This window comes from Cetorhinus maximus, chromosome 21 (genome assembly GCF_964194155.1).
Source record: "Cetorhinus maximus chromosome 21, sCetMax3.hap1.1, whole genome shotgun sequence".
Lineage (NCBI taxonomy): Eukaryota > Metazoa > Chordata > Chondrichthyes > Lamniformes > Cetorhinidae > Cetorhinus > Cetorhinus maximus.
The window spans coordinates 11681069-11691757 of record NC_135899.1 but is presented as its reverse complement, the minus strand read 5'-3'; positions in this window follow the sequence as shown (position 1 = coordinate 11691757).

Sequence of the window (10689 nt, the reverse complement as noted above, 5' to 3'; positions counted from 1 at the left end):
TCCTTGAAAGCTACCCCCTGTGCCCCCATACCTGCCTCACCTGCAGTCACACCCTCCTGTCCCTGACCACAGACCAAGTTCGAATTATCTAACCTATGGGGTGAGACCGCCTCCAGGAGCAAAGTGTTCAGGTAACTTTCCCATTCCCGGATGTGGCGCAATGTCTGCAGCTCAGACTCTAGCTCCTCAACTCGGATCCGAAGTTCCTCGAACTGCAAAGACTTTCTACAGGTGTGTTTGCTCCGTATCACCTAGGTGTCCAGCAGCTCCCATATGCCGCAGCAGCAACACATCATCAGTCCTGCCATCGCTCCTTTATCTTAGTTAATATATTAAGTAATTACTCTAGTATCCCTGCTCTTTACACTTTATTGAAATTAATTTTTTACACCAGTATCAAACGTTTCACATTTGTCCCGGCATGGGGAGCAGTGGGGCTTGATATTACAGTACACTATCTCCAGTGAGTCGTGACAAAGTTTAGGGGCTCGAGTTCTGGATATTTTAGAACAAATGACAACAACGATTTGGGTGTAGATTTAATAAGTACTAGAAGCTAAAAGGAAACACCAGGTTTGTATCATCAAAAATAATCGAATTGGCAAGTAAATTAAGAGTATGGTTGACTGCCAAAGCTACCTAGATAGAGATAATCAAAGAGATAGCACAGCATTTAAAACTGGAAGGGATACCTGAGAGACCGAATTCTCCAAGAGTTGATCAATTGGAATGGCTCAAATTCATTTGCAAATACAAAAAGTGGAACTAGAAGCCACAGAAAAAGAAAGAGAAAGGGAATTCCAAAGGGAACAAGCAGAAAGGCAGGAGAGAGAAAGAAAACAGGAAAGGGAATTATAAATGGCAAGGTTAGAAATGGAGGGAAGAGAAAAAGAGAGAGAAAGCGAACACCAGCTTAAAATGCTGATAGTAAATCAAGACACAACAGTAGGTGAGGCAGGACCTATCTCCATATCAGAATCTAGCGGGGAGATGTTTAAAATTGCACAGGCTCTTTCAAAATTTGAGGAAAAGGATGCTGATACATTCTTTATTTCATTTGATAAGCTAGCTAAACAGATGAACTGGTCAATGGAACACTGAACATTGCCCACGCAGAGCAAATTGACAGGTAGAGCACAGGAAATTTATGCTTCACTGTCAGAGGAAGTTTCTAGGGATTATGATGTGGTGAAAATGGCCATTTGAGTGCAAATGAGTTTGTCCTTGAAGCATACAGACTAAAGCTTCGAAATTTAAGGAAACGTCCTGGGCAAACGTACATTGAATTTGAAAGACTTAAATAAACCAGTTTTGACAGATAGATACGAGCATTAGGAGTTGAAACTACCTCTGACGTTCTCAGAGAAATCATTCACTTAAAATAATTTAAAACCCATGTTGAAGATCAAAGGGTTGCAACTGCAAGACAGGTAGCAGGAATGGCTGACGATTATGAGCTGATCCATAAAACCAAACCTTTTTTCCATTACACCCATAAGCTTGAGAAGGATAGAAAGTGGGAGAGTGAAAGGAAGGCGAATAGCCAGGGTAAAGAATGGATAGCTGGGAATACTTTGAGATCTCCTACCCAGATCAAGAAGCAAGGTACTGAGGGTGGAGGTGAAACTCGAAGGCCGAAGTGTTATCACTGTAATATAGTGGGGCACATACATACAGAATGCTGGAAGTTGCGTGGGAGGCGATTGGGACTTATTGGAGTTAGTAAGAGTGAGTCCGAAAAGAGAACTCAAAAGCAAAATGCCACGGACCAAATTGCAGCTTTAACTCCAAATAAGGGTCTGGAGGTAACCACTGCTGTGAATGCAGGTGAAGTGAATAAGGTAGATGAGAGATATAAAGGGTTTTGTCTAAAGGGAAAATAACCCCCTTTTCATAAAATGATGCAGCTGAACCCATAACTATATTAAGGCACACGGGAGCTACTCAAACTCTTTTGCTGGAGAAGGACCTAGTTTTCCCTGCAGAGAGTTCAATGAAAGCTAAAGTATTGGTAAACCGGATAAGTGGAGAGTATATTCTGGTTCCATTGTACAAAGTGCAATTGGAATGTGATTTGTTGCCTGGATCAGTGGTTGTAGGAGTGGGTAAGAAATTACCCACGGAAGGAGTGGATCTACTCCTGGGGAATCATTTGGCAGGATTGAAGGTTATAGCTTCGCCCATAATCACAGAAAGTCAAAAAGAGGCTAAAGAGACAGGGCAGTTACAAGAACAAATTCCTGGTATATTTCCATCGTGTTTGGTGACCAGCACAATGGCTAAACAAAGTCCATCACCAGAGGTCAAAGTAATACCACAAGCAGTCGTTGGAATAGCCGAGGCTTTCTTTAATGTTCAATGAGGAGCTGGTGGAAATGGCACACGCAGGCTCTATTGGAATTAATGAAACAGTGACCTAACTGGAATCTAATCACAAGCAACATGAATTGAGGGAGCTAAAACAGAATCTCAAAACCTCCAATAATGAAAAGGCAGAGATCTCCATGAAAATAACAGAATTTACAGAGGAGGTTGCTTTAAGAGCAAGTAAAATACAGCAACTTCAAGGGGAATTAAAGGAAGCACCTGTTCAGTTTGATACTTTGGTAGAAAGTGAAACAGCCCTTAAAGCTAAATTGCAAACCTTTGAAGAGACTAACAGTCAAACCTTGCTAGAAAGAACGGAATTCGAAAACCGTGTAAGTGAACTGAAAACAAAACAGAAGAGCAGAGCCAGGGTAAGATTCGTGAGCTTAGCAGTTTGCTGAAGGAAACTGAGGAATATGAGAAACAGCTTCGAGAAAAGTCTGTTCAACTTCAGAATGCAAGCGAAATCAAGAGCTAAATACAGCAATTCATTCATTATTTTAATGAAGCAAATGGAAAAATAAAGCTACAAACTAATGACTTAAATATAAGGTGCACTGAACAAATGAACATTCTTCATGAGCGTATTATAGGCTACCAACCTCAAATTGAAAGGTACAAAAGGCAGTTGTGAAAGGGGTCAATAGGGTTGGTGAACTAGAAATTAAAGTCGAAGAGGTAGTAAATCAAAATGCGTTATCGAACCATTCAGTACAGAATATGACAAAACAACTGCAAAATGAACAAGAAAACTTTAAGGCATTGCAACCTGAACTACAAAACGTTACAGAACACACCCAGCAAGAAAGGAAACATCACAGTCAGGTATTAGATAAGATGGAGACGCGCATCGAACAGCATAGAATAAAAATGTCAGAAAGTGCATGTGCGCACGAATCCAGCACAGAACAGCTAAAGGGAAGAGAATTACTGATCCGGAGCTTGGAGGAACAAATAAGTGATCTGGAGTTGCCGCTTGAGCACAGTGCTTACCTTTCAGATAAGGAAGAAGCTTTTTCATTGCTTAACAAGCAATACCAAGAGCTGCTGGACAAAATAGATCAGTTATCTGCAAGTATTGAAACTGTTTCTAAAGAGAAAGTTTCAGCTCATTAACAAGAAGACCAGTATACAAAGCAGTTGACAGAATGGAACAAAAAGATGGAATCAAAATAACAACAAAATGAAAGAGCTTGAGTCAAAATTTGAGACTTCTCAAAGAAAATAAAGAGAAGGACGACCAAATTATCAAGATTAAAGCAGGGACAGGAACAAAAGCACAAAGGAAACTGGGTTAAGTCCAATAGTAATGATGCAGGACAGGGGAAGAGTAAAGATTAAGAACAAAAGAACAAAATTCAAAAGCAAGGAAAGGGATAGAATTAGAAGCAAATAAGGCCAAAGGAACAGAGATAAAGAACAGAAAAAAAGAACGATAACAAAGAAACACTAATCTACACTGACCATAATCCGCTGGCGTTCATTGAAAAGTTTAAAACTCGAAATGCGAGACTGTTTAGATGGAATCTATTGTTTCAACCATTCAATGTAAAGATTGTTTACATTGCCAGTAAAGATAATGTGATTGTGGATGCATTGTCCCGGGTGTTAAAAACTGAAATAAGTTAAAGGGAATAAAAAATGCTTAAGACAGTGTATGGGGGAAGAAGATTGATTGGGTGTAAGTCTCTTGTTTTGTTGTCCATGTGTCGCATACCTTGTGATGAAACACATTTTAGAAAAGGCGCTTCATCTCTTTTAAGGGTGGAGGCATGTAAGCAGCATTTATTTTTATTTCTGTTGGACTGTTGTAAAGAGCATTTATTTTCTTGGGCTGTAGTTTTATAAATGGGACTGTGGCTTTAAAACTACCAGGGCTGCAGTTGAAAGATATGTCGCTGGAGCAGGATGTGGAATATACAATGTTGCTATCTCCTGGGATAGAAGGTGCCAGAGTGGACAACATGGTGCTGGAAAGGGGGACCGCCTAGCAACAGTGTTTTAATTGGTTCCTGATCAGGTGGTCAAGGTTTTGTGTGATAACAGTGAGCAGAGAGATCCTAGCCTGCAAAGAGAACACACCAAAAAACTCCCTGTCCTGTGTGTGTAAGATACCAGAAAATCTACAAGGCCAGCTGGCTGGCTTTTTCTTCATATCTCTAATCTGCTCTCTCTGAAAATACCCCCTGTCAAGGGGAAAAGGGGAAAATCACCAGTAGAGACATTGAAAGGCAAGTTTTCAATCAGCAAACTACAAACTGAAAGTGCTAGAAGACCATCCCGTGTCATTAACAACGACCTGAAAGGAATTCGGGAAGGCATCAATCAAAATCAGACCATCTAATCCCACACTCAGGATTGGTGCTTTTGAACTGTTTTGCCTCACCCTTAAAACCCATGTTTTGTATGTCTTACGTGTGTGTTTGTGTACAGGGGTTAAGAAGGGCAGAGTTTAAGTTATAGTGTTAAAAGTTATCAGTTCATATTTCTTTCTCGTGCCACTAGTTAAGGACAATGTCTTTAATAAAATTATTTACTTGTTAAGTTTACAAATCTGGTGCTCGTATTCTGTTAACCTAAATTAAAAGGTTAGGGAGAATTGGACAATTTAGTGGTCTAGTCAAACTTTTCACATTTGTCTCAGCTCGGGGAGCAGTGGGGCTTCATATTGCAGCACGCTACCCCAGTGAGTCGTGACAATAGTTACCAAGACATCCGATAGGCAATTTAGAAGAAACTTCTTTACCCAAATGGTGGTAAGAATGTGTGACTCTCTACCACAGAGAGTGGTGAAGTATATAATATAAATGAATTTAAGGGTAAAATAGACAAGCATGTGAAGGAGGATGAAATAGATGGTTAGAATGCTATACTTAGATGAAAAAAGTTGGGAGGAGGCTTGAGTGTAGCATAAACACCGGCATGAACTGGTTAGGTCGAGTTCCTTGTGTCTTTACCGTATATCCTATGCAATCCACTGTAATTGAAATATGTCTATGACATAAGCCATGACTTTCACTGTCGCTGGGTCAACTTCCTGGAACTCCCTTCCTAACAGCGCTGTGTGTGTACATATATCACTACAACGGTTCCAGAAGGCAGCTCACCACCACCTTCTCAAGGGAAATTAGGGATGAGCAATAAATGCTGACCCAGTCAGCGAAGCCCACGTCCCGTGAATGAATAAAATTATGTATAGCTTCAAATTAGGCAATATCATTAAATGCCTTTCTAAAATTAATGTAAACACCTCATTAAGTGCCTTTTGGTAAATAAGAATAATCGTGGTAATGTTAATATTATAGCGTCGATCATGCTGATTATTTTAGTGTCAGTGTAGGCCATACATCAGCCGTGTTATTCTTTACATATATAGTCATTCATACTTTGAGAAAAGACATAGGTTTGTAGTAATTCATTCCATATTGTGATGAAGTTGAATTTTGGATAATTACCTGGAGGTCCAGGGCAGTACAGAGTGTAAATTATTTTAGTTACTATGAGAGCCAGCAGCACAAGCGCCAGCACTGAGAATATAAGCAGATATATATTCCATTGACTTGGAAGCGATGTTACTTTAGAATCAACGTGACCTGCAGAGAGAGAACAAAAATAGTTTTTCTTTCCATCCTCCTTTGCGTATTTGATGATGGCTAATCTTGGTTTTTATGCTTCAGTTGAAAAACCGCAGGTGGGTAGCAACAGCTCGGTGCACAGCAGAGAACCAAAATGGTGAGCAGATTAAGGCAGAAACGGCGTGTCACTCACCATCCTCCTCCGCGTTTTTGATGATGGCTAATGTTGGTTTAATGCTTCAGTTGAAAAACCGCAGGTGGGTAGCAACGCCTCGGTGCACAGCAGAGAACCAAAATGATGAGCAGGTTAAGGCAGAAAAAGCGTGTTACCATCTTCATTTGTGTTTTGCTGATTATTATTATTAGCAGTACGTTTTATTAAAAACAAAACTTAGAGTGGGAGACATGATCACTCGTGCAGCACAGAGATGCTGAGCAGATAAAGCCGCAAGAAAGTGACATTTCGGTAAATACAAGCCTGCAGATTTCAGCGGGAGCCTTTGTGGGGTGGGGTTTGTGGGAGATGCGGTCGTGCACTTTGCTCTGTGCGTCTCTCTCTCTCGGTTGCGTTGTCTATTTCTAGAAGAACAACGTTTGTCACACAAATAAATTATTTATTTTCCATTAGCTCAAGCCTGCGGTGCAGCACATAGGAGGATGTCACGAGTTCTCACTGCGCATCCAACAGTAAAAAGTTAATTTTCCAAATGTATGAATGGTTGAAATGTCTTCAGTTTCGTCACAACATCAAATGGCACCCATGCCATTGCTCCCATGCTGTTTTACGATAGAGGTAAAGGAAATATGATTCAATGCTTTGTTTAGCTATTCTACCCATGCAACATCTTGATATCAGGCGTGCACAATAGCGAGTGACCTGATGAACCCTCACAGAACATGAATCCTCCCTTCTATTCTGGCCTGTCTGATTTAAATTCTTGGAATGCTGTGCCCGAAGTGACAGGTACTGCCAACTGCAGTCACGTGACAACACCTAATGAAGAAGGAATCATAAACTTAAATTATTTTTTCTGTCACTTTTTAATATAATGATTATTTAAGAAATGGACTTTGTGCAGCTATCTCTCATTCCACTATAATGTTGCAGCAGTTGGGTATTTTTGTCGAAAGTAATGTGCAACTTACGATAACTTCATTGCCGACGTCTATCCGTATGATTTCAGCAAGGTTACATGATCTGATTGCAAGCTACAGTGGCTAAAACTGTTTTCAAAATTGACTCTTTCCAGTTGATTACTTCATCGTGTGGAGGATATGTGGCATGTAATTACTGATGGTTGAAGTTCAATGAGGTGCTTGGAATTGTATCATGATTTTTGTTAGGTTTTTGTTAACTCGTTCACTGATATGGGCATCGCCGACAAGTCTAGCAATTATTTTACATCCATGATTGCTCTTGAAAAGTTACCAATCTAAATTGGAGCAAGGCCAATTTCAGTGGAGTGAAAATGAACCTATTCCAGGTACTGTATATTGAAATCTAAGATCAGCAGATAAAACTGCAATGGAACAATATGCTGCATCTAAAGAGGAGATGGCTCTGGCATTATTGATGTGTATTCACACAGCGGGGAAAGCTGGGCAAACAAAGACTGAGCTCCGTGGATGATGAAAGGTAGAGAATAAAATGTTGTAGAGAAGAGCCTATTACTGTGTTGTAAATTCTGAGTAATTAAAATGTTCCACCTTTGTTGTACATTTCCCTCATCTGAAAACTGTCACGAATGACGCATGCAGGTTTTTGTCTTCAGGTTGAAATTGATGGAATAGTGAGATGATTCTAAAATCACATTTTCTACTTCTCTCAAGACTCAACACAGGTTTCAAATAGCTTTAAAGTTGAGAATTTTAGCTTCGACGAGTTTCTCTTCCTCGAAACAATCAGGGCTTTTCAATTCGATGCTGCTCCGCAGCCTTGTGACCCGGTCAGCTGGCCTAATGATAGTGAGGCAATGAATTTAAATCCCAGCACAGCAGTTGGGGAATTTGCATTCAGTTAATTAAATGGATGCGGAAAAGAAAGCTTGTATCAGTTTTAGTGAATATTTCAACTACCAGATTGGCACAACAATCTATCTGGTTTACTAATACAATTTAGAAAAAGAAGTGTGCCAACCTGACTATATATGTCTATTGTCAATGCAATTAAGAACCAGGCTGAGAATAGAAAATACAGAGCGGAAGTGTAAATCAAATAAAGGGGGCAAAGAGAGACTATGGGGAGAGGCTAGCAGTTAACATAAAGGGAATAGAAAAGTTTACAAGCATATAAATAGAAAACGGGAGTAGGGCAAGGAGCTGGGCTGGATAAGGGTCAGAAGGTTGATCTACACATGGAGGTTGAGGGCGTGGCTGAGAAACAATTGAATACTTTGCATGTCTCAACACAAGGAAGACGATGCTGCCAAAGTCCTAGTGAAAGAGGGGTAGTAGAGATGCAGCATTTAGTAAAAATTGATAGAGGGGAGAGATTTGAAAGGCTGATTGTGCTTAAAGTTGATAAGCAACTAGGTGCGGATGAGATTCATCCCGGGCTGCTGTGAGAAGGAAGGGAGGGAGTGGCGGTGGCACTGGCCACAATCTTCCAAACGTCCTTGAATACATGGATGGTGCCAGAGGACTGGAGAATTGCAAATGTTACACTATTGTTCAAAACCCCAGCAAATACAGGCCAGTTAGTTTAACCTCTGTGATAAAAAAAAGCTTATGGGGATGATAATCCGGGGCAAAATCAGCAGTCACTTAGACAGGTGTGGGTTTATTAGGGAAAGCCAGCATGGATTTATTCAAGTCGAGCCGTGTTTAACTATCTTAAGTTTCTCCGTTGAGCTAACTGCAAGGGCTGATCAGGGTAAAGTGGCGGATGCAATGCACGTGGACTTCCATTTCCAAACGGTGTTGGATAATGTGCAACATATTAGACTTTGCAGCAAAGTTCAAGGTCGTGAGGTCAAAGGAAGGAGTAGGCCGAGTGACGGGAAAGGGGAAGGAGTGAGGAATGTCTGTTTCTTTGTAGGACTGGAGAAAGGTCAGGGGTTAGAACTAGGACCTCTGCATTCCTTGACACATGCGTAAAAACAAAATTTCAGATGACAAAACTTTGTGAACTGTGAGGGGGATTAATAAATTTCCAAAGGGCATAGACAGGCTGTGGAAGGGGCAGACACATAGCAGAATGAAATATAATGCAGAGAAACGTGAAGCGGTATATTTTGGTAGGGAGAACAAGGAGAGACAATACAAAATAAGGGGCACAATTCTAAGGAGAGTGCAGGAACACAGAGTGACAGAAACTATAGAGGACATATATGCAGAATCGTTGAAGGTAGCAGGGCACGCTGAGAAAATGGCTCACAAGGTATGCAGAAGCCTGAGCTTTATAAGTGGAGACATGCAATACAGAAGCAAGGAAGCTATGATGAACCTTTATAAAACACTTTTTCGACCTCAATTTGGGTATTGTGCCCAATTCTGTGCACCACGCTTTAGGAAGGATGTCAGGGCTTTAGGTTGGATGCGAAAACGATTAATGAAAATGTATCTGGGTATAAGTGACTTCAGTCATTTTGACAGATTGGAGAACCCAGGCTTGTTTCTCCTTCGGGAGGAAAGGTCGAGAAGAGACTGATCGAAGTGTTCAAAATCATGAGGGGCCTGGACAGAGTGGATAGGGAGAAACCGTTCCCTTGTGTGGTAGGGTTGCGAACCGCAGGAAACAAAAGGACCAACGGCGACATGAGGGAAAAGAAAAGCATTTTTTTTTTTGCGCAGCGGGTGGTTAGGATCTGGACGAATGTGGTGGAGGCGGATAAATCGGGGTTTGAAAAGAGAATTGGATGAGCACCTAAGGAGGGAAAAAATTGCAGTGCAATCGCAGGAAAGGAGTGGAACAAGCTGAGTTGTTCTTGAAGTGAGCTGGCACAGATACGGTGGGCCGAATCGCCTCCTTCTGAGCTGTGACCACTCTATGATTCTGTGAAAGCCGGCTTTAACAGCTGGCTCCAGGATTGTGCTCCACTATTTTGAAAGCAAAGTAAACTCGGACAGGGTGTCATATCAACATTGCATCCGACCCCGTCAGTTTACCGCTTTGCAGAACACCTTCGGTCTGTCTGCAAGCATGACCCAGACCTCCTTGTCGCTTGCCATTTCAACACTCCACCCTGCTCTCATGCCCACATGTCCGTCCTTGGCCTACTGCATTGTTCCAATGAAGCTCAACACAAACTGTAGGAACAGCGCCTCATCTTCCGACTAGGCACTTTACAGCCTTCCGGACTGAATATTGAGTTCAACAATTTTAGATCATGAACTCTCTCCTCCATCCCCACCCACTTTCCGATCCCCCCCTTTTTTTTCCAATAATTTATATAGATTTTTCTTTTCCCACCTATTTCCATTATTTTTAAATGTATTTCCATCCATTGTTTTATCTCTACCTTTTAGCCTTTTTCGATTCCTTCACCCCACCCCACCCCCACTAGGGCTATCTGTACCTTGCTTGTCCTGCTTTCTACTCTTAATTAGCACGTTCCTTACATAACATCACCACCTTCAACACCTCTTTGTCCTTTTGTCTGTGACATCTTTTGGTTATCTCCACCTATCACTGGCCCTCTATCCAGCTCTACCCACCCCCTTAAACCAGCTTATATTTCACCTCTCTTCTATTTTTATTTAGCTCTGTTGAAGGGTCATTCGGACTCGAAACGTTAACTGTGTTCCT